Below are 24055 nucleotides of genomic sequence, written 5' to 3' on the forward strand. Positions count from 1 at the left end.
CACACTCAGCTCCTCCCTGGCAGGCCCCCCTTCACCCAAAAGCTCAGCAGTGTCTGCTTCCAGCTCCTCTGGTGTAGGTTCTGCACAGGGAGGGAATTCTTCTTCCTCAGAAGTAGAATCCACTGTAGAGGGAGGGATAGTAGGAAGTGGTTTGCTTCTACTAGCCCTAGCTTTAGGGAGCACTTGGTCCATTGTTCCAGGATCCAAGCTTCCCTGTCCTTTTTGCTTTTTGGCCTGAGCCCTTGTCAAAGCAAAAATATGCCCTGGGATGCCCAGCATTGCTGCATGGGCCTCCAACTCCACATCTGACCAAGCTGATGTCTCCAAATCATTCCCTAATAGACAGTCTACAGGTAAATCTGAAGCTACCACAACTTTCTTTGGACCAGTTACCCCCCCCCCAGTTGAGATTTACAACAGCCATGGGGTGGCTTTGTGTTATGTTGTGAGCATCGGTTACTTGGTACTGGTGTCCAAGTATGTGTTGTTCAGGGTGCACCAGTTTCTCAATCACCATTGTGACACTGGCACCTGTGTCCCTGTAGGCCTGGACCTCAACACCATTTATTAGGGTTAGTTGCTTGTACTTCTCCAAGTTATGGGGGCAAGCAACCAAAGTGGCTAAATCAATAGCCCCTTCAGAGACTAAAGTAGCCTCTGTGGTCTCCCTAATCAGACCAACCCCAACTAAATTACCAAAAGTGAGCCCAGCTACTCCCTTGGATTGGCTATTAGTAGGTTTGCTCCCACCACCACTGCTATTAGTAGGGACACTAGGTGTAGCAGTAGGGGTTGTAGTGGTAGGAGCTGTGGTGCCTTTCTTTGGACAACTGGGATCTGTTGTCCAATGGCCTTTTATTTTACATAAATAGCACCATGGTTTCTTTTCCTTGTTCTGATTAAAGGAGGATTTGGACCCACCACCCCCACCAGAGTGTTTTTGTGGGCCTGATGAAGACTCATTTTTAGATTTGTCCCCACCCTTGTCAGAAGACTTACCATCCTTCTTTTTGTTGCCATCTTTGTCACCCCCTGTATGAACTTTTCTGTTCACTCTTGTTCTGACCCATTTGTCTGCCTTCTTTCCCAATTCTTGGGGAGAGGTCAGATCAGAGTCCACCAAGTACTGGTGCAACAAATCAGACACACAATTATTAAGAATATGCTCTCTCAGGATTAAGTTATACAGGCTGTCATAATCAGTAACTTTACTGCCATGTAACCACCCCTCCAAGGCCTTCACTGCCTGGTCAATGAAATCAACCCAGTCTTGTGAAGACTCCTTTTTGGTCTCTCTGAACTTTATCCTGTACTGTTCAGTGGTTAAGCCATAACCATCCAGGAGTGCATTCTTAAGAACTTGGAAATTATTGGCATCATTTTCTTTCACTGTAAGGAGCCTATCCCTACCTTTTCCACTAAATGATAGCCATAGGATAGCAGCCCACTGCTTTTGAGGGACATCCTGTACAGCACAGGCCCTCTCAAGTGCAGCAAACCACTTGTTAATGTCATCCCCCTCCTTATAAGGGGGAACTATCTTGTGCAGATTCCTGGAATCATGCTCTTTTGCAGGATGACTATGGGGAATACTGCTGCTGCCACCATGGGTATCTAAACCCAACTTCTGTCTTTCCTTCTCTAATTCTAAAGACTGTCTATCCAAATCCAGCTGTTGCTTCTTGAGCTTCAGTCTGGTTTGTTCCACTCTCAATTTATTGAGCTCCCTTTCTAACAATCTGTCATCAGGGTGGGTGGGAGGGACATTTCTAGATACAGAGGTATGATGGGAATGAACAGAAGGAGACCTGTCCCTTACAGAGGGCACCCTAACAGCTTGGCTACCAGCATAATGTGAGAGCACACCATCAGTATGGTGTGATTCAACCTCTGTACCAACTATGCTAGACTGTCTAGTAATGGGCAGGCTGAGAAGTTTCTTTCCTGAACCTTTTCCTGGGGGAGTCCCTGGATCAGATTGAGAACCATTAGCTACTTTTTCACCAGATTGGGCACTTATGGCCTTATCCTGTACTCTAAGCATATTAATTAACAGTTCTAAGGAAGGATTCTTCCCTACACTCAAACCTCTCTCTATGCAGAGACTCCTTGCTCCTTTCCAGCTAAGGTGATCATATGCAAGTTTGGACAGTTCAACATTTTTGCCTGTGCCAGACATTTTTTAGAGAGATTTAAAGTGATAGAAAAAGAGAAAAAAGTTTTCAGAACTTTTTGGAAAGACAGAAAAAAACTTTTTAAACTTTTAAGAACTTTTTGAAAGTTTTAGAAGTACTTTTCAGCACTTAGAAAAGAGTGAAAAGAGGAAATGCAAAACTTTTTGGCTATGTGTATATACACTGACCTTGTTTTGTATATTTTTCTCTTATGAAAAGTACAATGACAAGAGTGGTAAGTAGTCTCAAGCACTTATCCCACCACTGCACCACCAATGTAGGAGGCTGGACTGGCTTGTAGTAAGTACCAAGGGGTACTTGCACCTTGCACCAGGCCCAGTTATCCCTTATTAGTGTATAGGGTGTCTAGCAGCTTAGGCTGATAGATAATGGTAGCTTAGCAGAGCAGCTTAGGCTGAACTAGGAGACGTGTGAAGCTACTACAGTACCACTTAGTGTCATATGCACAATATCATAAGAAAACACAATAACCAGCAATGCAACAACTGTGGATTTCCAATCTAGGGTACCTGTGGAACAAGGGGACCAAGTCCAAAAGTCACAAGCAAGTCGGAGATGGGCAGATGCCCAGGAAATGCCAGCTGCGGGTGCAAAGAAGCTTCGACTGGATAGAAGAAGCTGAGGTTTCTGCAGGAACGAAAAGGGCTAGAGACTTCCCCTTTGGTGGACGGATTCCTCTTGCCTTGGAGAGTCGTGCAGAAGTGTTTTCCCGCCGGAAGGACGCCAACAAGCCTTGCTACACGCAAATCGTGCGTTTGGCGTTTTTGGACGCTGCTGGGGCCCAGGAGGGACCAGGAGGTCGCAAATTGGACCTGAAGAGAGAGGAGACGTCGAGCAAGACAAAGAGCCCTCACTGAAGCAGGTAGCACCCGGAGAAGTGCCAGAAACAGGCACTACGAGGATGCGTGAAACGGTGCTCACCAAAGTTGCACAAAGGAGTCCCACGTCGCCGGAGACCAACTTAGAAAGTCTTGCAATGCAGGTTAGAGTGCCGTGGACCCAGGCTTGGCTGTGCACAAAGGATTTCCGCCGGAAGTGCACAGGGGCCGGAGTAGCTGCAAAGTCGCGGTTCCCAGCAATGCAGCCCAGCGAGGTGAGGCAAGGACTTACCTCCACCAAACTTGGGCTGAAGAGTCACTGGACTGTGGGGGTCACTTGGACAGCATCGCTGGATTCGAGGGACCTCGCTCGTCGTGCTGAGAGGAGACCCAAGGGACCGGTAATGCAGCTTTTTGGTGCCTGCGGTTGCAGGGGGAAGATTCCGTCGACCCACGGGAGATTTCTTCGGAGCTTCTGGTGCAGAGAGGAGGCAGGCTACCCCCACAGCATGCACAAGCAGGAAAACAGTCGAGAAGGCGGCAGGATCAGCGTTACAGAGTTGCAGTAGTCGTCTTTGCTACTATGTTGCAGGTTTGCAGGCTTCCAGCGCGGTCAGCAGTCGATTCCTTATCAGAAGGTGAAGAGAGAGATGCAGAGGAACTCGGCTGAGCTCATGCATTCGTTATCTAAAGTTTCCCCAGAGACAGAGACCCTAAATAGCCAGAAAAGAGGGTTTGGCTACCTAGGAGAGAGGAAAGACTACTAACACCTGAAGGAGCCTATCAGCAGGAGTCTCTGACGTCACCTGGTGGCACTGGCCACTCAGAGCAGTCCAGTGTGCCAGCAGCACCTCTGTTTCCAAGATGGCAGAGGTCTGGAGCACACTGGAGGAGCTCTGGACACCTCCCAGGGGAGGTGCAGGTCAGGGGAGTGGTCACTCCCCTTTCCTTTGTCCAGTTTCGCGCCAGAGCAGGGGCTAAGGGGTCCCTGAACCGGTGTAGACTGGCTTATGCAGAATTGGGCACATCTGTGCCCAACAAAGCATTTCCAGAGGCTGGGGGAGGCTACTCCTCCCCTGCCTTCACACCATTTTCCAAAGGGAGAGGGTGTCACACCCTCTCTCAGAGGAAGTTCTTTGTTCTGCCATCCTGGGCCAGGCCTGGCTGGACCCCAGGAGGGCAGCTGCCTGTCTGAGGGGTTGGCAGCAGCAGCAGCTGCAGTGAAACCCCAGGAAGGGCAGTCTGGCAGTACCAGGGTCTGTGCTACAGACCACTGGGATCATGGAATTGTACCAACAATGCCAGGATGGCATAGAGGGGGCAATTCCATGATCATAGACATGTTACATGGCCATATTCGGAGTTACCATGGTGAAGCTACATATAGGTAGTGACCTATATGTAGTGCACGCGTGTAATGGTGTCCCCGTACTCACAAAGTTCAGTGAATTGGCTCTGAACAATGTGGGGGCACCTTGGCTAGTGCCAGGGTGTCCTCACACTAAGTAACTTTGCACCTAACCTTTACCAGGTAAAGGTTAGACATATAGGTGACTTATAAGTTACTTAAGTGCAGTGTAAAATGGCTGTGAAATAACGTGGACGTTATTTCACTCAGGCTGCAGTGGCAGGCCTGTGTAAGAATTGTCAGAGCTCCCTATGGGTGGCAAAAGAAATGCTGCAGCCCATAGGGATCTCCTGGAACCCCAATACCCTGGGTACCTCAGTACCATATACTAGGGAATTATAAGGGTGTTCCAGTAAGCCAATGTAAATTGGTAAAAATGGTCACTAGCCTGTCAGTGACAATTTGGAAAGAAATGAGAGAGCATAACCACTGAGGTTCTGATTAGCAGAGCCTCAGTGAGACAGTTAGTCACTACACAGGTAACACATTCAGGCACACTTATGAGCACTGGGGCCCTGGGTTACCAGGGTCCCAGTGACACATACAACTAAAACAACATATATACAGTGAAAAATGGGGGTAACATGCCAGGCAAGATGGTACTTTCCTACACAACCCCCCCCCAAACGAAGGACAATAAGACTAGCCATTACCTGATGAGTCTTCATTGTCTAAGTGGAAATATCTGGAGAGTCCATCTGCATTGGAGTGGCTACTCCCAGGTCTATGTTCCACTGTATAGTCCATTCCCTGTAGGGATATGGACCACCTCAACAATTTAGGATTTTCACCTTTCATTTGTTTTAGCCAAAGTAGAGGTTTGTGGTCTGTCTGAACAATGAAGTGAGTGCCAAACAGGTATGGCCTCAACTTCTTCAGAGCCCAGACCACAGCAAAGGCCTCCCTCTCAATGGCAGACCAACGCTTTTCTCTAGGGGTCAACCTCCTACTAATAAAAGCAACAGGTTGATCCTGGCCCTCAGAATTAAGTTGTGATAGGACTGCCCCTACTCCTAATTCAGATGCATCAGTCTGGACATATAATTTTTTAGAGTAACAAGGGCTTTTCAGGACAGGTGCAGAGCACATGGCCTGCTTCAGCTCCTCAAAAGCTTTCTGACAGTTTGCTGTCCATAATACCTTTTTAGGCATTTTCTTGGATGTGAGGTCATTAAGAGGGGCTGCAATGGAGCCATAGTTCTTAATGAACCTCCTGTAATACCCAGTGAGGCCTAGGAAGGCTCTCACCTGAGTCTGAGTGGTAGGGGGAACCCAATCAATTATAGTTTGGATTTTCCCCTGAAGTGGTGCAATCTGTTCCCCACCAACAAGGTGTCCCAGATAAACCACCTTACCCTGCCCTATCTGGCACTTTGAAGCCTTGATAGTGAGGCCTGCCTTTTGCAGAGCCTCCAAAACTTTCCATAGGTGGACCAGGTGATCATCCCAGCTGGAGCTAAAGACAGCTATATCGTCCAAATATGCTGCACTGAAAGCTTCCAGCCCTTGCAGGACTGTGTTCACCAACCTCTGAAAAGTGGCAGGTGCATTTTTCAAACCAAAAGGCATTACAGTAAACTGGTAATGTCCTCCAATGGTCGAAAATGCAGTCTTAGGTTTAGCATCTTCTGACAATTTGATCTGCCAATACCCTGCAGTCAAATCAAAAGTGCTTAGATACTTGGCAGATGCCAGTGTATCTATGAGCTCATCTGCCCTGGGTATAGGGTGAGCATCAGTTTTGGTTACCAAGTTGAGACCTCTATAGTCTACACAAAACCTCATTTCCTTCTTTCCATCTTTAGAATTGGGTTTTGGTACCAGTACCACAGGAGAAGCCCATGGACTGTCAGAGTGCTCAACCACTCCTAGTTCTAACATTTTCTGAACTTCTTGCTTTATGCAGTCCCTGACATGGTCAGGCTGCCTAAAGATCTTACTTTTGACAGGTAAACTGTCTCCAGTATCTATAGTGTGCTCACACCAAGAAGTGGTGCCTGGCACAGTAGAGAAGAGTTCTGAAAATTGTCCTAGGAGATTTATGCAATTGTCTTTCTGCTCAGCAGTAAGACAATCAGCCAAAACTACACCTTCCACAAGAGCATCTTGATCTGTGGAAGAGAAGAGATCAGGTAGAGGATCACTGTCTTCTTCCTGTCCCTCATCTGTTGCCATGAGCAGGGTGAGATCAGCCCTGTCATAGTAGGGTTTCAGGCGGTTGACATGGAGCACCCTAAGGGGACTCCTGGCAGTGCCTAAGTCAACCAAGTAGGTGACTTCACCCTTCTTTTCAACAATTGTGTGGGGACCACTCCATTTATCTTGGAGTGCTCTTGGGGCCACAGGCTCCAAGACCCACACTTTCTGCCCTGGTTGGTACTGAACCAAAACAGCCTTCTGATCATGCCATTGCTTCTGGAGCTCTTGGCTGGCCTGAAGGTTTTTACTGGCCTTTTTCATGTACTCAGCCATCCTTGATCTGAGGCCAAGTACATAATCCACAATATCCTGCTTAGGAGCTTTTAAAGGTTGTTCCCAACCCTCCTTTACAAGTGTGAGTGGACCCCTAACAGTGTGTCCAAAAAGAAGTTCAAAGGGGCTGAAGCCCACTCCTTTCTGGGGTACCTCCCTGTAGGCAAAAAGGAGGCATGGTAGAAGGATATCCCATCTCCTGCGGAGTTTTTCAGGGAGACCCATAATCATGCCTTTGAGAGTTTTATTAAATCTCTCCACCAGTCCATTTGTTTGTGGATGATAGGGTGTTGTGAACTTGTAAGTTACACCACACTCCTTCCACATGGCCTTTAAGTATGCAGACATGAAATTGCTTCCTCTGTCTGATACTACTTCCTTTGGGAAGCCCACCCTGGAAAATATTCCCAGGAGGGCCTTTGCCACTGCAGGAGCTGTAGTGGTCCTTAAAGGAATAGCTTCAGGATATCTTGTGGCATGGTCCACTACCACTAAGATAAACCTATTGCCTGAAGCAGTAGGAGGGTCAAGGGGGCCAACTATGTCAACCCCTACCCTTTCAAAGGGAACCCCAACCACAGGCAGTGGGATAAGGGGTGCCTTTGGAGTGCCACCTGTCTTGCCACTGGCTTGACAGGTTTCACAGGACTTACAAAATTCCTTTGTGTCCTCAGACATCCTAGGCCAATGAAACAATGGTACCAATCTGTCCCAAGTTTTCATTTGACCCAGGTGCCCAGCTAAGGGAATGTCATGTGCCAGTGTTAGGAGGAACTTTCTGTACTCCTGAGGAATCACTAATCTCCTGGCAGCTCCAGGTTTAGGATCCCTATGCTCAGTGTACAAGAGGTTGTCCTCCCAGTAAACTCTGTGAGAGTCATTGACATCCCCATTAGCCTGTTTGACAGCTTGCTGTCTGAGACCCTCTAATGTGGGACAGGTTTGCTGTGCCACACTCAGCTCCTCCCTGGCAGGCCCCCCTTCACCCAAAAGCTCAGCAGTGTCTGCTTCCAGCTCCTCTGGTGTAGGTTCTGCACAGGGAGGGAATTCTTCTTCCTCAGAAGTAGAATCCACTGTAGAGGGAGGGATAGTAGGAACTGGTTCTACTAGCCCTAGCTTTAGGGAGCACTTGGTCCATTGTTCCAGGATCCAAGCTTCCCTGTCCTTTTTGCTTTTTGGCCTGAGCCCTTCTCAAAGCAAAAATATGCCCTGGGATGCCCAGCATTGCTGCATGGGCCTCCAACTCCACATCTGACCAAGCTGATGTCTCCAAATCATTCCCTAATAGACAGTCTACAGGTAAATCTGAAGCTACCACAACTTTCTTTGGACCAGTTACCCCCCCCCCAGTTGAGATTTACAACAGCCATGGGGTGGCTTTGTGTTATGTTGTGAGCATCGGTTACTTGGTACTGGTGTCCAAGTATGTGTTGTTCAGGGTGCACCAGTTTCTCAATCACCATTGTGACACTGGCACCTGTGTCCCTGTAGGCCTGGACCTCAACACCATTTATTAGGGTTAGTTGCTTGTACTTCTCCAAGTTATGGGGGCAAGCAACCAAAGTGGCTAAATCAATAGCCCCTTCAGAGACTAAAGTAGCCTCTGTGGTCTCCCTAATCAGACCAACCCCAACTAAATTACCAAAAGTGAGCCCAGCTACTCCCTTGGATTGGCTATTAGTAGGTTTGCTCCCACCACCACTGCTATTAGTAGGGACACTAGGTGTAGCAGTAGGGGTTGTAGTGGTAGGAGCTGTGGTGCCTTTCTTTGGACAACTGGGATCTGTTGTCCAATGGCCTTTTATTTTACATAAATAGCACCATGGTTTCTTTTCCTTGTTCTGATTAAAGGAGGATTTGGACCCACCACCCCCACCAGAGTGTTTTTGTGGGCCTGATGAAGACTCATTTTTAGATTTGTCCCCACCCTTGTCAGAAGACTTACCATCCTTCTTTTTGTTGCCATCTTTGTCACCCCCTGTATGAACTTTTCTGTTCACTCTTGTTCTGACCCATTTGTCTGCCTTCTTTCCCAATTCTTGGGGAGAGGTCAGATCAGAGTCCACCAAGTACTGGTGCAACAAATCAGACACACAATTATTAAGAATATGCTCTCTCAGGATTAAGTTATACAGGCTGTCATAATCAGTAACTTTACTGCCATGTAACCACCCCTCCAAGGCCTTCACTGCCTGGTCAATGAAATCAACCCAGTCTTGTGAAGACTCCTTTTTGGTCTCTCTGAACTTTATCCTGTACTGTTCAGTGGTTAAGCCATAACCATCCAGGAGTGCATTCTTAAGAACTTGGAAATTATTGGCATCATTTTCTTTCACTGTAAGGAGCCTATCCCTACCTTTTCCACTAAATGATAGCCATAGGATAGCAGCCCACTGCTTTTGAGGGACATCCTGTACAGCACAGGCCCTCTCAAGTGCAGCAAACCACTTGTTAATGTCATCCCCCTCCTTATAAGGGGGAACTATCTTGTGCAGATTCCTGGAATCATGCTCTTTTGCAGGATGACTATGGGGAATACTGCTGCTGCCACCATGGGTATCTAAACCCAACTTCTGTCTTTCCTTCTCTAATTCTAAAGACTGTCTATCCAAATCCAGCTGTTGCTTCTTGAGCTTCAGTCTGGTTTGTTCCACTCTCAATTTATTGAGCTCCCTTTCTAACAATCTGTCATCAGGGTGGGTGGGAGGGACATTTCTAGATACAGAGGTATGATGGGAATGAACAGAAGGAGACCTGTCCCTTACAGAGGGCACCCTAACAGCTTGGCTACCAGCATAATGTGAGAGCACACCATCAGTATGGTGTGATTCAACCTCTGTACCAACTATGCTAGACTGTCTAGTAATGGGCAGGCTGAGAAGTTTCTTTCCTGAACCTTTTCCTGGGGGAGTCCCTGGATCAGATTGAGAACCATTAGCTACTTTTTCACCAGATTGGGCACTTATGGCCTTATCCTGTACTCTAAGCATATTAATTAACAGTTCTAAGGAAGGATTCTTCCCTACACTCAAACCTCTCTCTATGCAGAGACTCCTTGCTCCTTTCCAGCTAAGGTGATCATATGCAAGTTTGGACAGTTCAACATTTTTGCCTGTGCCAGACATTTTTTAGAGAGATTTAAAGTGATAGAAAAAGAGAAAAAAGTTTTCAGAACTTTTTGGAAAGACAGAAAAAAACTTTTTAAACTTTTAAGAACTTTTTGAAAGTTTTAGAAGTACTTTTCAGCACTTAGAAAAGAGTGAAAAGAGGAAATGCAAAACTTTTTGGCTATGTGTATATACACTGACCTTGTTTTGTATATTTTTCTCTTATGAAAAGTACAATGACAAGAGTGGTAAGTAGTCTCAAGCACTTATCCCACCACTGCACCACCAATGTAGGAGGCTGGACTGGCTTGTAGTAAGTACCAAGGGGTACTTGCACCTTGCACCAGGCCCAGTTATCCCTTATTAGTGTATAGGGTGTCTAGCAGCTTAGGCTGATAGATAATGGTAGCTTAGCAGAGCAGCTTAGGCTGAACTAGGAGACGTGTGAAGCTACTACAGTACCACTTAGTGTCATATGCACAATATCATAAGAAAACACAATAACCAGCAATGCAACAACTGTGGATTTCCAATCTAGGGTACCTGTGGAACAAGGGGACCAAGTCCAAAAGTCACAAGCAAGTCGGAGATGGGCAGATGCCCAGGAAATGCCAGCTGCGGGTGCAAAGAAGCTTCGACTGGATAGAAGAAGCTGAGGTTTCTGCAGGAACGAAAAGGGCTAGAGACTTCCCCTTTGGTGGACGGATTCCTCTTGCCTTGGAGAGTCGTGCAGAAGTGTTTTCCCGCCGGAAGGACGCCAACAAGCCTTGCTACACGCAAATCGTGCGTTTGGCGTTTTTGGACGCTGCTGGGGCCCAGGAGGGACCAGGAGGTCGCAAATTGGACCTGAAGAGAGAGGAGACGTCGAGCAAGACAAAGAGCCCTCACTGAAGCAGGTAGCACCCGGAGAAGTGCCAGAAACAGGCACTACGAGGATGCGTGAAACGGTGCTCACCAAAGTTGCACAAAGGAGTCCCACGTCGCCGGAGACCAACTTAGAAAGTCTTGCAATGCAGGTTAGAGTGCCGTGGACCCAGGCTTGGCTGTGCACAAAGGATTTCCGCCGGAAGTGCACAGGGGCCGGAGTAGCTGCAAAGTCGCGGTTCCCAGCAATGCAGCCCAGCGAGGTGAGGCAAGGACTTACCTCCACCAAACTTGGGCTGAAGAGTCACTGGACTGTGGGGGTCACTTGGACAGCGTCGCTGGATTCGAGGGACCTCGCTCGTCGTGCTGAGAGGAGACCCAAGGGACCGGTAATGCAGCTTTTTGGTGCCTGCGGTTGCAGGGGGAAGATTCCGTCGACCCACGGGAGATTTCTTCGGAGCTTCTGGTGCAGAGAGGAGGCAGGCTACCCCCACAGCATGCACAAGCAGGAAAACAGTCGAGAAGGCGGCAGGATCAGCGTTACAGAGTTGCAGTAGTCGTCTTTGCTACTATGTTGCAGGTTTGCAGGCTTCCAGCGCGGTCAGCAGTCGATTCCTTATCAGAAGGTGAAGAGAGAGATGCAGAGGAACTCGGCTGAGCTCATGCATTCGTTATCTAAAGTTTCCCCAGAGACAGAGACCCTAAATAGCCAGAAAAGAGGGTTTGGCTACCTAGGAGAGAGGAAAGACTACTAACACCTGAAGGAGCCTATCAGCAGGAGTCTCTGACGTCACCTGGTGGCACTGGCCACTCAGAGCAGTCCAGTGTGCCAGCAGCACCTCTGTTTCCAAGATGGCAGAGGTCTGGAGCACACTGGAGGAGCTCTGGACACCTCCCAGGGGAGGTGCAGGTCAGGGGAGTGGTCACTCCCCTTTCCTTTGTCCAGTTTCGCGCCAGAGCAGGGGCTAAGGGGTCCCTGAACCGGTGTAGACTGGCTTATGCAGAATTGGGCACATCTGTGCCCAACAAAGCATTTCCAGAGGCTGGGGGAGGCTACTCCTCCCCTGCCTTCACACCATTTTCCAAAGGGAGAGGGTGTCACACCCTCTCTCAGAGGAAGTTCTTTGTTCTGCCATCCTGGGCCAGGCCTGGCTGGACCCCAGGAGGGCAGCTGCCTGTCTGAGGGGTTGGCAGCAGCAGCAGCTGCAGTGAAACCCCAGGAAGGGCAGTCTGGCAGTACCAGGGTCTGTGCTACAGACCACTGGGATCATGGAATTGTACCAACAATGCCAGGATGGCATAGAGGGGGCAATTCCATGATCATAGACATGTTACATGGCCATATTCGGAGTTACCATGGTGAAGCTACATATAGGTAGTGACCTATATGTAGTGCACGCGTGTAATGGTGTCCCCGTACTCACAAAGTTCAGTGAATTGGCTCTGAACAATGTGGGGGCACCTTGGCTAGTGCCAGGGTGTCCTCACACTAAGTAACTTTGCACCTAACCTTTACCAGGTAAAGGTTAGACATATAGGTGACTTATAAGTTACTTAAGTGCAGTGTAAAATGGCTGTGAAATAACGTGGACGTTATTTCACTCAGGCTGCAGTGGCAGGCCTGTGTAAGAATTGTCAGAGCTCCCTATGGGTGGCAAAAGAAATGCTGCAGCCCATAGGGATCTCCTGGAACCCCAATACCCTGGGTACCTCAGTACCATATACTAGGGAATTATAAGGGTGTTCCAGTAAGCCAATGTAAATTGGTAAAAATGGTCACTAGCCTGTCAGTGACAATTTGGAAAGAAATGAGAGAGCATAACCACTGAGGTTCTGATTAGCAGAGCCTCAGTGAGACAGTTAGTCACTACACAGGTAACACATTCAGGCACACTTATGAGCACTGGGGCCCTGGGTTACCAGGGTCCCAGTGACACATACAACTAAAACAACATATATACAGTGAAAAATGGGGGTAACATGCCAGGCAAGATGGTACTTTCCTACACAACCCCCCCCCAAACGAAGGACAATAAGACTAGCCATTACCTGATGAGTCTTCATTGTCTAAGTGGAAATATCTGGAGAGTCCATCTGCATTGGAGTGGCTACTCCCAGGTCTATGTTCCACTGTATAGTCCATTCCCTGTAGGGATATGGACCACCTCAACAATTTAGGATTTTCACCTTTCATTTGTTTTAGCCAAAGTAGAGGTTTGTGGTCTGTCTGAACAATGAAGTGAGTGCCAAACAGGTATGGCCTCAACTTCTTCAGAGCCCAGACCACAGCAAAGGCCTCCCTCTCAATGGCAGACCAACGCTTTTCTCTAGGGGTCAACCTCCTACTAATAAAAGCAACAGGTTGATCCTGGCCCTCAGAATTAAGTTGTGATAGGACTGCCCCTACTCCTAATTCAGATGCATCAGTCTGGACATATAATTTTTTAGAGTAACAAGGGCTTTTCAGGACAGGTGCAGAGCACATGGCCTGCTTCAGCTCCTCAAAAGCTTTCTGACAGTTTGCTGTCCATAATACCTTTTTAGGCATTTTCTTGGATGTGAGGTCATTAAGAGGGGCTGCAATGGAGCCATAGTTCTTAATGAACCTCCTGTAATACCCAGTGAGGCCTAGGAAGGCTCTCACCTGAGTCTGAGTGGTAGGGGGAACCCAATCAATTATAGTTTGGATTTTCCCCTGAAGTGGTGCAATCTGTTCCCCACCAACAAGGTGTCCCAGATAAACCACCTTACCCTGCCCTATCTGGCACTTTGAAGCCTTGATAGTGAGGCCTGCCTTTTGCAGAGCCTCCAAAACTTTCCATAGGTGGACCAGGTGATCATCCCAGCTGGAGCTAAAGACAGCTATATCGTCCAAATATGCTGCACTGAAAGCTTCCAGCTCTTGCAGGACTGTGTTCACCAACCTCTGAAAAGTGGCAGGTGCATTTTTCAAACCAAAAGGCATTACAGTAAACTGGTAATGTCCTCCAATGGTCGAAAATGCAGTCTTAGGTTTAGCATCTTCTGACAATTTGATCTGCCAATACCCTGCAGTCAAATCAAAAGTGCTTAGATACTTGGCAGATGCCAGTGTATCTATGAGCTCATCTGCCCTGGGTATAGGGTGAGCATCAGTTTTGGTTACCAAGTTGAGACCTCTATAGTCTACACAAAACCTCATTTCCTTCTTTCCATCTTTAGAATTGGGTTTTGGTACCAGTACCACAGGAGAAGCCCATGGACTGTCAGAGTGCTCAACCACTCCTAGTTCTAACATTTTCTGAACTTCTTGCTTTATGCAGTCCCTGACATGGTCAGGCTGCCTATAGATCTTACTTTTGACAGGTAAACTGTCTCCAGTATCTATAGTGTGCTCACACCAAGAAGTGGTGCCTGGCACAGTAGAGAAGAGTTCTGAAAATTGTCCTAGGAGATTTATGCAATTGTCTTTCTGCTCAGCAGTAAGACAATCAGCCAAAACTACACCTTCCACAAGAGCATCTTGATCTGTGGAAGAGAAGAGATCAGGTAGAGGATCACTGTCTTCTTCCTGTCCCTCATCTGTTGCCATGAGCAGGGTGAGATCAGCCCTGTCATAGTAGGGTTTCAGGCGGTTGACATGGAGCACCCTAAGGGGACTCCTGGCAGTGCCTAAGTCAACCAAGTAGGTGACTTCACCCTTCTTTTCAACAATTGTGTGGGGACCACTCCATTTATCTTGGAGTGCTCTTGGGGCCACAGGCTCCAAGACCCACACTTTCTGCCCTGGTTGGTACTGAACCAAAACAGCCTTCTGATCATGCCATTGCTTCTGGAGCTCTTGGCTGGCCTGAAGGTTTTTACTGGCCTTTTTCATGTACTCAGCCATCCTTGATCTGAGGCCAAGTACATAATCCACAATATCCTGCTTAGGAGCTTTTAAAGGTTGTTCCCAACCCTCCTTTACAAGTGTGAGTGGACCCCTAACAGTGTGTCCAAAAAGAAGTTCAAAGGGGCTGAAGCCCACTCCTTTCTGGGGTACCTCCCTGTAGGCAAAAAGGAGGCATGGTAGAAGGATATCCCATCTCCTGCGGAGTTTTTCAGGGAGACCCATAATCATGCCTTTGAGAGTTTTATTAAATCTCTCCACCAGTCCATTTGTTTGTGGATGATAGGGTGTTGTGAACTTGTAAGTTACACCACACTCCTTCCACATGGCCTTTAAGTATGCAGACATGAAATTGCTTCCTCTGTCTGATACTACTTCCTTTGGGAAGCCCACCCTGGAAAATATTCCCAGGAGGGCCTTTGCCACTGCAGGAGCTGTAGTGGTCCTTAAAGGAATAGCTTCAGGATATCTTGTGGCATGGTCCACTACCACTAAGATAAACCTATTGCCTGAAGCAGTAGGAGGGTCAAGGGGGCCAACTATGTCAACCCCTACCCTTTCAAAGGGAACCCCAACCACAGGCAGTGGGATAAGGGGTGCCTTTGGAGTGCCACCTGTCTTGCCACTGGCTTGACAGGTTTCACAGGACTTACAAAATTCCTTTGTGTCCTCAGACATCCTAGGCCAATGAAACAATGGTACCAATCTGTCCCAAGTTTTCATTTGACCCAGGTGCCCAGCTAAGGGAATGTCATGTGCCAGTGTTAGGAGGAACTTTCTGTACTCCTGAGGAATCACTAATCTCCTGGCAGCTCCAGGTTTAGGATCCCTATGCTCAGTGTACAAGAGGTTGTCCTCCCAGTAAACTCTGTGAGAGTCATTGACATCCCCATTAGCCTGTTTGACAGCTTGCTGTCTGAGACCCTCTAATGTGGGACAGGTTTGCTGTGCCACACTCAGCTCCTCCCTGGCAGGCCCCCCTTCACCCAAAAGCTCAGCAGTGTCTGCTTCCAGCTCCTCTGGTGTAGGTTCTGCACAGGGAGGGAATTCTTCTTCCTCAGAAGTAGAATCCACTGTAGAGGGAGGGATAGTAGGAACTGGTTCTACTAGCCCTAGCTTTAGGGAGCACTTGGTCCATTGTTCCAGGATCCAAGCTTCCCTGTCCTTTTTGCTTTTTGGCCTGAGCCCTTCTCAAAGCAAAAATATGCCCTGGGATGCCCAGCATTGCTGCATGGGCCTCCAACTCCACATCTGACCAAGCTGATGTCTCCAAATCATTCCCTAATAGACAGTCTACAGGTAAATCTGAAGCTACCACAACTTTCTTTGGACCAGTTACCCCCCCCCCAGTTGAGATTTACAACAGCCATGGGGTGGCTTTGTGTTATGTTGTGAGCATCGGTTACTTGGTACTGGTGTCCAAGTATGTGTTGTTCAGGGTGCACCAGTTTCTCAATCACCATTGTGACACTGGCACCTGTGTCCCTGTAGGCCTGGACCTCAACACCATTTATTAGGGTTAGTTGCTTGTACTTCTCCAAGTTATGGGGGCAAGCAACCAAAGTGGCTAAATCAATAGCCCCTTCAGAGACTAAAGTAGCCTCTGTGGTCTCCCTAATCAGACCAACCCCAACTAAATTACCAAAAGTGAGCCCAGCTACTCCCTTGGATTGGCTATTAGTAGGTTTGCTCCCACCACCACTGCTATTAGTAGGGACACTAGGTGTAGCAGTAGGGGTTGTAGTGGTAGGAGCTGTGGTGCCTTTCTTTGGACAACTGGGATCTGTTGTCCAATGGCCTTTTATTTTACATAAATAGCACCATGGTTTCTTTTCCTTGTTCTGATTAAAGGAGGATTTGGACCCACCACCCCCACCAGAGTGTTTTTGTGGGCCTGATGAAGACTCATTTTTAGATTTGTCCCCACCCTTGTCAGAAGACTTACCATCCTTCTTTTTGTTGCCATCTTTGTCACCCCCTGTATGAACTTTTCTGTTCACTCTTGTTCTGACCCATTTGTCTGCCTTCTTTCCCAATTCTTGGGGAGAGGTCAGATCAGAGTCCACCAAGTACTGGTGCAACAAATCAGACACACAATTATTAAGAATATGCTCTCTCAGGATTAAGTTATACAGGCTGTCATAATCAGTAACTTTACTGCCATGTAACCACCCCTCCAAGGCCTTCACTGCCTGGTCAATGAAATCAACCCAGTCTTGTGAAGACTCCTTTTTGGTCTCTCTGAACTTTATCCTGTACTGTTCAGTGGTTAAGCCATAACCATCCAGGAGTGCATTCTTAAGAACTTGGAAATTATTGGCATCATTTTCTTTCACTGTAAGGAGCCTATCCCTACCTTTTCCACTAAATGATAGCCATAGGATAGCAGCCCACTGCTTTTGAGGGACATCCTGTACAGCACAGGCCCTCTCAAGTGCAGCAAACCACTTGTTAATGTCATCCCCCTCCTTATAAGGGGGAACTATCTTGTGCAGATTCCTGGAATCATGCTCTTTTGCAGGATGACTATGGGGAATACTGCTGCTGCCACCATGGGTATCTAAACCCAACTTCTGTCTTTCCTTCTCTAATTCTAAAGACTGTCTATCCAAATCCAGCTGTTGCTTCTTGAGCTTCAGTCTGGTTTGTTCCACTCTCAATTTATTGAGCTCCCTTTCTAACAATCTGTCATCAGGGTGGGTGGGAGGGACATTTCTAGATACAGAGGTATGATGGGAATGAACAGAAGGAGACCTGTCCCTTACAGAGGGCACCCTAACAGCTTGGCTACCAGCATAATGTGAGAGCACACCATCAGTATGGTGTGATTCAACCTCTGTACCAACTATGCTAGACTGTCTAGTAATGGGCAGGCTGAGAAGTTTCTTTCCTGAACCTTTTCCTGGGGGAGTCCCTGGATCAGATTGAGAACCATTAGCTACTTTTTCACCAGATTGGGCACTTATGGCCTTATCCTGTACTCTAAGCATATTAATTAACAGTTCTAAGGAAGGATTCTTCCCTACACTCAAACCTCTCTCTATGCAGAGACTCCTTGCTCCTTTCCAGCTAAGGTGATCATATGCAAGTTTGGACAGTTCAACATTTTTGCCTGTGCCAGACATTTTTTAGAGAGATTTAAAGTGATAGAAAAAGAGAAAAAAGTTTTCAGAACTTTTTGGAAAGACAGAAAAAAACTTTTTAAACTTTTAAGAACTTTTTGAAAGTTTTAGAAGTACTTTTCAGCACTTAGAAAAGAGTGAAAAGAGGAAATGCAAAACTTTTTGGCTATGTGTATATACACTGACCTTGTTTTGTATAATTTTCTCTTATGAAAAGTACAATGACAAGAGTGGTAAGTAGTCTCAAGCACTTATCCCACCACTGCACCACCAATGTAGGAGGCTGGACTGGCTTGTAGTGAGTACCAAGGGGTACTTGCACCTTGCACCAGGCCCAGTTATCCCTTATTAGTGTATAGGGTGTCTAGCAGCTTAGGCTGATAGATAATGGTAGCTTAGCAGAGCAGCTTAGGCTGAACTAGGAGACGTGTGAAGCTACTACAGTACCACTTAGTGTCATATGCACAATATCATAAGAAAACACAATACACAGTTATACTAAAAATAAAGGTACTTTATTTTTATGACAATGTGCCAAAGTATCTTAGAGTGTACCCTCAGTGAGAGGATAGGAAATATACACAAGATATATATACACAATAGCAAAAAATATGCAGTATAGTCTTAGAAAACAGTGCAAACAATGTATAGTTACAATAGGATGCAATGGGGAAACATAGGGATAGGGGCAACACAAACCATATACTCCAGAAGTGGAATGCGAACCACGAATGGACCCCAAACCTATGTGACCTTGTAGAGGGTCGCTGGGACTATTAGAAAATAGTGAGAGTTAGAAAAATAACCCTCCCCAAGACCCTGAAAAGTGAGTGCAAAGTGCACTAAAGTTCCCCTAAGGACAAAAGAGTCGTGTTAGAGGAATAATGCAGGAAAGACACAAACCAGCAATGCAACAACTGTGGATTTCCAATCTAGGGTACCTGTGGAACAAGGGGACCAAGTCCAAAAGTCACAAGCAAGTCGGAGATGGGCAGATGCCCAGGAAATGCCAGCTGCGGGTGCAAAGAAGCTTCGACTGGACAGAAGAAGCTGAGGTTTCTGCAGGAACGAAAAGGGCTAGAGACTTCCCCTTTGGTGGACGGATCCCTCTTGCCTTGGAGAGTCGTGCAGAAGTGTTTTCCCGCCGGAAGGATGCCAACAAGCCTTGCTACACGCAAATCGTGCGTTTGGCGTTTTTGGACGCTGCTGGGGCCCAGGAGGGACCAGGAGGTCGCAAATTGGACCTGAAGAGAGAGGAGACGTCGAGCAAGACAAAGAGCCCTCACTGAAGCAGGTAGCACCCGGAGAAGTGCCAGAAACAGGCACTACGAGGATGTGTGAAACGGTGCTCGCCGAAGTTGCACAAAGGAGTCCCACGTCGCCGGAGACCAACTTAGAAAGTCGTGCAATGCAGGTTAGAGTGCCGTGGACCCAGGCTTGGATGTGCACAAAGGATTTCCGCCGGAAGTGCACAGGGGCCGGAGTAGCTGCAAAGTCGCGGTTCCCAGCAATGCAGCCCAGCGAGGTGAGGCAAGGACTTACCTCCACCAAACTTGGGCTGAAGAGTCACTGGACTGTGGGGGTCACTTGGACAGCGTCGCTGGATTCGAGGGACCTCGCTCGTCGTGCTGAGAGGAGACCCAAGGGACCGGTAATGCAGCTTTTTGGTGCCTGCTGTTGCAGGGGGAAGATTCCGTCGACCCACAGGAGATTTCTTCGGAGCTTCTGGTGCAGAGAGGAGGCAGGCTACCCCCACAGCATGCACAAGCAGGAAAACAGTCGAGAAGGCGGCAGGATCAGCGTTACAGAGTTGCAGTAGTCGTCTTTGCTACTATGTTGCAGGTTTGCAGGCTTCCAGCGCGGTCAGCAGTCGATTCCTTATCAGAAGGTGAAGAGAGAGATGCAGAGGAACTCGGCTGAGCTCATGCATTCGTTATCTAAAGTTTCCCCAGAGACAGAGACCCTAAATAGCCAGAAAAGAGGGTTTGGCTACCTAGGAGAGAGGAAAGGCTACTAACACCTGAAGGAGCCTATCAGCAGGAGTCTCTGACGTCACCTGGTGGCACTGGCCACTCAGAGCAGTCCAGTGTGCCAGCAGCACCTCTGTTTCCAAGATGGCAGAGGTCTGGAGCACACTGGAGGAGCTCTGGACACCTCCCAGGGGAGGTGCAGGTCAGGGGAGTGGTCACTCCCCTTTCCTTTGTCCAGTTTCGCGCCAGAGCAGGGGCTAAGGGGTCCCTGAACCGGTGTAGACTGGCTTATGCAGAATTGGGCACATCTGTGCCCAACAAAGCATTTCCAGAGGCTGGGGGAGGCTACTCCTCCCCTGCCTTCACACCATTTTCCAAAGGGAGAGGGTGTCACACCCTCTCTCAGAGGAAGTTCTTTGTTCTGCCATCCTGGGCCAGGCCTGGCTGGACCCCAGGAGGGCAGCTGCCTGTCTGAGGGGTTGGCAGCAGCAGCAGCTGCAGTGAAACCCCAGGAAGGGCAGTCTGGCAGTACCAGGGTCTGTGCTACAGACCACTGGGATCATGGAATTGTACCAACAATGCCAGGATGGCATAGAGGGGGCAATTCCATGATCATAGACATGTTACATGGCCATATTCGGAGTTACCATGGTGAAGCTACATATAGGTAGTGACCTATATGTAGTGCACGCGTGTAATGGTGTCCCCGTACTCACAAAGTTCAGTGAATTGGCTCTGAACAATGTGGGGGCACCTTGGCTAGTGCCAGGGTGCCCTCACACTAAGTAACTTTGCACCTAACCTTTACCAGGTAAAGGTTAGACATATAGGTGACTTATAAGTTACTTAAGTGCAGTGTAAAATGGCTGTGAAATAACGTGGACGTTATTTCACTCAGGCTGCAGTGGCAGGCCTGTGTAAGAATTGTCAGAGCTCCCTATGGGTGGCAAAAGAAATGCTGCAGCCCATAGGGATCTCCTGGAACCCCAATACCCTGGGTACCTCAGTACCATATACTAGGGAATTATAAGGGTGTTCCAGTAAGCCAATGTAAATTGGTAAAAATGGTCACTAGCCTGTCAGTGACAATTTGGAAAGAAATGAGAGAGCATAACCACTGAGGTTCTGATTAGCAGAGCCTCAGTGAGACAGTTAGTCACTACACAGGTAACACATTCAGGCACACTTATGAGCACTGGGGCCCTGGGTTACCAGGGTCCCAGTGACACATACAACTAAAACAACATATATACAGTGAAAAATGGGGGTAACATGCCAGGCAAGATGGTACTTTCCTACAGTGTGCCTTCCATCTTGTGAAGAAATCTCCAAGGGCTTGATTTAGAGCTTGCCTCCTGTTGTTTGAAGTCTCAGGGACAGCAAAGACTTCTCTCTGCCAGCACCTGGAGTTTCTGGAGAGACTCCTGCTCTGACAAGTGGTGCCCTATCCAGTCCCTGGGCCCTTGAAAGGAAAGCTGGTGGAAATCCAAGGAAATCGACTTCGGACGACTCCGGATCGACGCCGCTGCTGAATCTGGTGACGCCGCCTGCACCCGATGCCGTGACCTTCGCTGGAATGCGACGCTCTTCGCAGGCCCGACGCCGCTGCAGCCCCGCTGAAGTCCGCGACTCCGTGGAAGTCGCCGCACTATGTCGTAACCGACGCCGCTCGAAGTGCACGGATTCAACGTTTCGCACAGACGCACGATCCCCGACTTCGAGCATCGGCTTGTTTTCACTCTTCACCAAACGTACTGTACTTGGGGGTCTACACTACTCCGTGTCCGGCGCTGCTGGTTTCGGCTTGTTGAGAACGACTCCGTCACGACGCCGTGTTAACATCTCATCGAAGCATTTTTGTTTCTAAGCGCTATTTTTGAGTTTAATCTTTAAAAATTCATAACTTGACTTGTGTGTGTCGGATTTTTGTCGTTTTGGTCTTGTTTTGTTCAGATAAATATTTCCTATTTTTCTAAACCAGTGTTGTGTCATTTTGTAGTGTTTTCATGAAGTTACTGTGTGTGTTGGTACAAATACTTTACGCCTAGCACTCTGAGGTTAAGCCTACTGCTCTGCCAAGCTACCAAGGGGGTAAGCAGGGGTTAGCTGAGGGTGATTCTCTTTTACCCTGACTAGAGTGAGGGTCCTTGCTTGAACAGGGGGTAACCTGACTGTCAACCAAAGACCACATTTCTAACATATATATATATATATATATGTGTATTATTTGTAGGCAGGGGCATCTTCCATCCCCGCTTTAGCAGCTACAGTAGGGGTGGAGCTCTTGATGGTCCTCTTCTGTCTGCAGTTCTGCAAACAAAGGCTCATCAGTAACGTGAAAGTGTGGGAGGGTGAGTAAGTGAAATGATAGATGAATGAGTGAAAGAATGGATGTAAGGCTGGATGAGTGAAAGAGAGGGTAGCTGGATGGATGAGTAAAAAGGTAAATTGGATGAGTGATAGGATGGATGATGATAGGAGAAAGGATGGATGAGTGAAAGGAGGATGAATGAGTGGAAGGCTAAATTGGATGGATGGATCAAGTAATGGATGGATCGATGGAGTGAAAGGCTGGATGGATGGACGGACTGAAAGACTGGATGAATGGATGAGCAAAAGGATGGATGGATGTAAGGATGTTTAGCAAAAGAATCAATAGATGAGTGGAAGGATAGATGGATGAGGGAGTGAGTGAAATGTGGATTGAAGAGTGAGTAAAAGGATGGATGGATGAATAAAAGAGTAAATGGAAGGACAAAAGAGTAGATGAATGGCATGACAGAAGGGTGGGTGGATGAGTAAAAGGTTGGGTGACTGAGTGAAATGGTGGATGGATGGATGAGTGAAAGGGAGGATGGATAGAGTGAAATGGTGGATAGAAGTAGTCAAAGGATAGATAAGTGAAAGAGTGGATGGGTGATTAAAAGGATGGATAGGTGGATGAAAGGATGTATGATTTTGAAAATGTATGTGCAGATGGATGGACAAAGAAATGGTGTCAGACTCAATGATGGATGAAAGATTGAATGGATGACAGAACATAAAGGTAAAATGATGGATATCAGTGAATAGAGGGAAGGATGAAAGGATAAATGGATAGATGCTTGGATGGAAGAGACAAGCAAGCTTTTCTAAAGGAGGGTCACAATTAGTTCCTTTGATAGCTTGGCGTCATTAAGAAATTTGGTTCAAAGTGGTGAGTACTTTAATTTTCTGTCTACTCCTTTCTTAGTAACACTACAGTTATGTTGGACAACAAATGTAGACACAGTAGGCTTTAGTGTGCGGTTGTCTGAGTAAGATGGTGTTCCTCAACAAGTGTTGATGATGATGATGCTGTAAGGATATAGTCTGAGCCATGTGTTTTAGTATTTCCAGCATTCGCTGTGGTGCCAACATGTTGAGATGCATATGCTTCTGATGTAGTCCCATTTGTAGAAGTAGTTCTGTGCACAGCTGTGGTCTCATTTGATTGAAATACTATCGTGACAGTGGGACCAGCTGTGTTCGCAACTGTTCCATTTGCTGGAGAATAAGAAAAAAGATTTTCTTCATAGAAGTTAAATAAAACAGCAAAGCAACAAATGCAGAGGCAGATGGGACATTAGTGTGCGATGAGTGTATCCACCACAATTATATGTCATCAAAACAGGTCTACAGTGTATCTTCAGATGTTGCCCCACCCTATAACATAACTAGGATTCTCTCGTACAGCATGCAATTAGCCAATTAGAAGACCATTAAAAATAAAGGATGGGTTCCTTCAAAGCAAAGTGGCCACGATTTGAAATGCTCTCCACCTATCCTTGAGACCACAGACACATTAATGTTCAGAAATTTCTTGAACAATAACTTACTTAGACCACTTGAAATATAGGGGGTCATTCTGAGCTTGGCGGGCGGCGGAAGCCGTCCGCCAAGCGGGAACCGGCAGAATACCGCTGCGCGGTCAAAAGACCGCCGCGGTTATTCTGAGTTTCCCGCTGGGCTAGCAGGCGACCGCCAGAAGGCCGCCCGCCAGCCCAGCGGGAAACCCCCTTCCATGAGGATGCCGGCTCCGAATGGAGCCGGCGGAGTGGAAGGGGTGCGACGGGTGCAGTTGCACCTGTTGCGATTTTCAGTGTCTGCTTGGCAGACACTGAAAATCTTGGTGGGGCCCTGTTAGGGGGCCCCTGCAGTGCCCAAGCCAGTGGCATGGGCACTGCAGGGGCCCCCAGGGGCCCTGCAACAC

The 24055-nt window shown here is 47.7% G+C and overlaps 1 protein-coding gene across 2 annotated transcripts in view; it reads right to left on the reverse strand.

Moving 5' to 3' along the window:
- Positions 1–24055, reverse strand: part of ADGRG4 (adhesion G protein-coupled receptor G4) — a 1350632-nt gene that overhangs the window by 995152 nt on the left and 331425 nt on the right. The gene's annotated exons all lie outside the window — the stretch shown is intronic.

This window comes from Pleurodeles waltl, chromosome 2_1, assembly GCF_031143425.1.
Source record: "Pleurodeles waltl isolate 20211129_DDA chromosome 2_1, aPleWal1.hap1.20221129, whole genome shotgun sequence".
Taxonomy (NCBI): Eukaryota; Metazoa; Chordata; class Amphibia; order Caudata; family Salamandridae; genus Pleurodeles; species Pleurodeles waltl.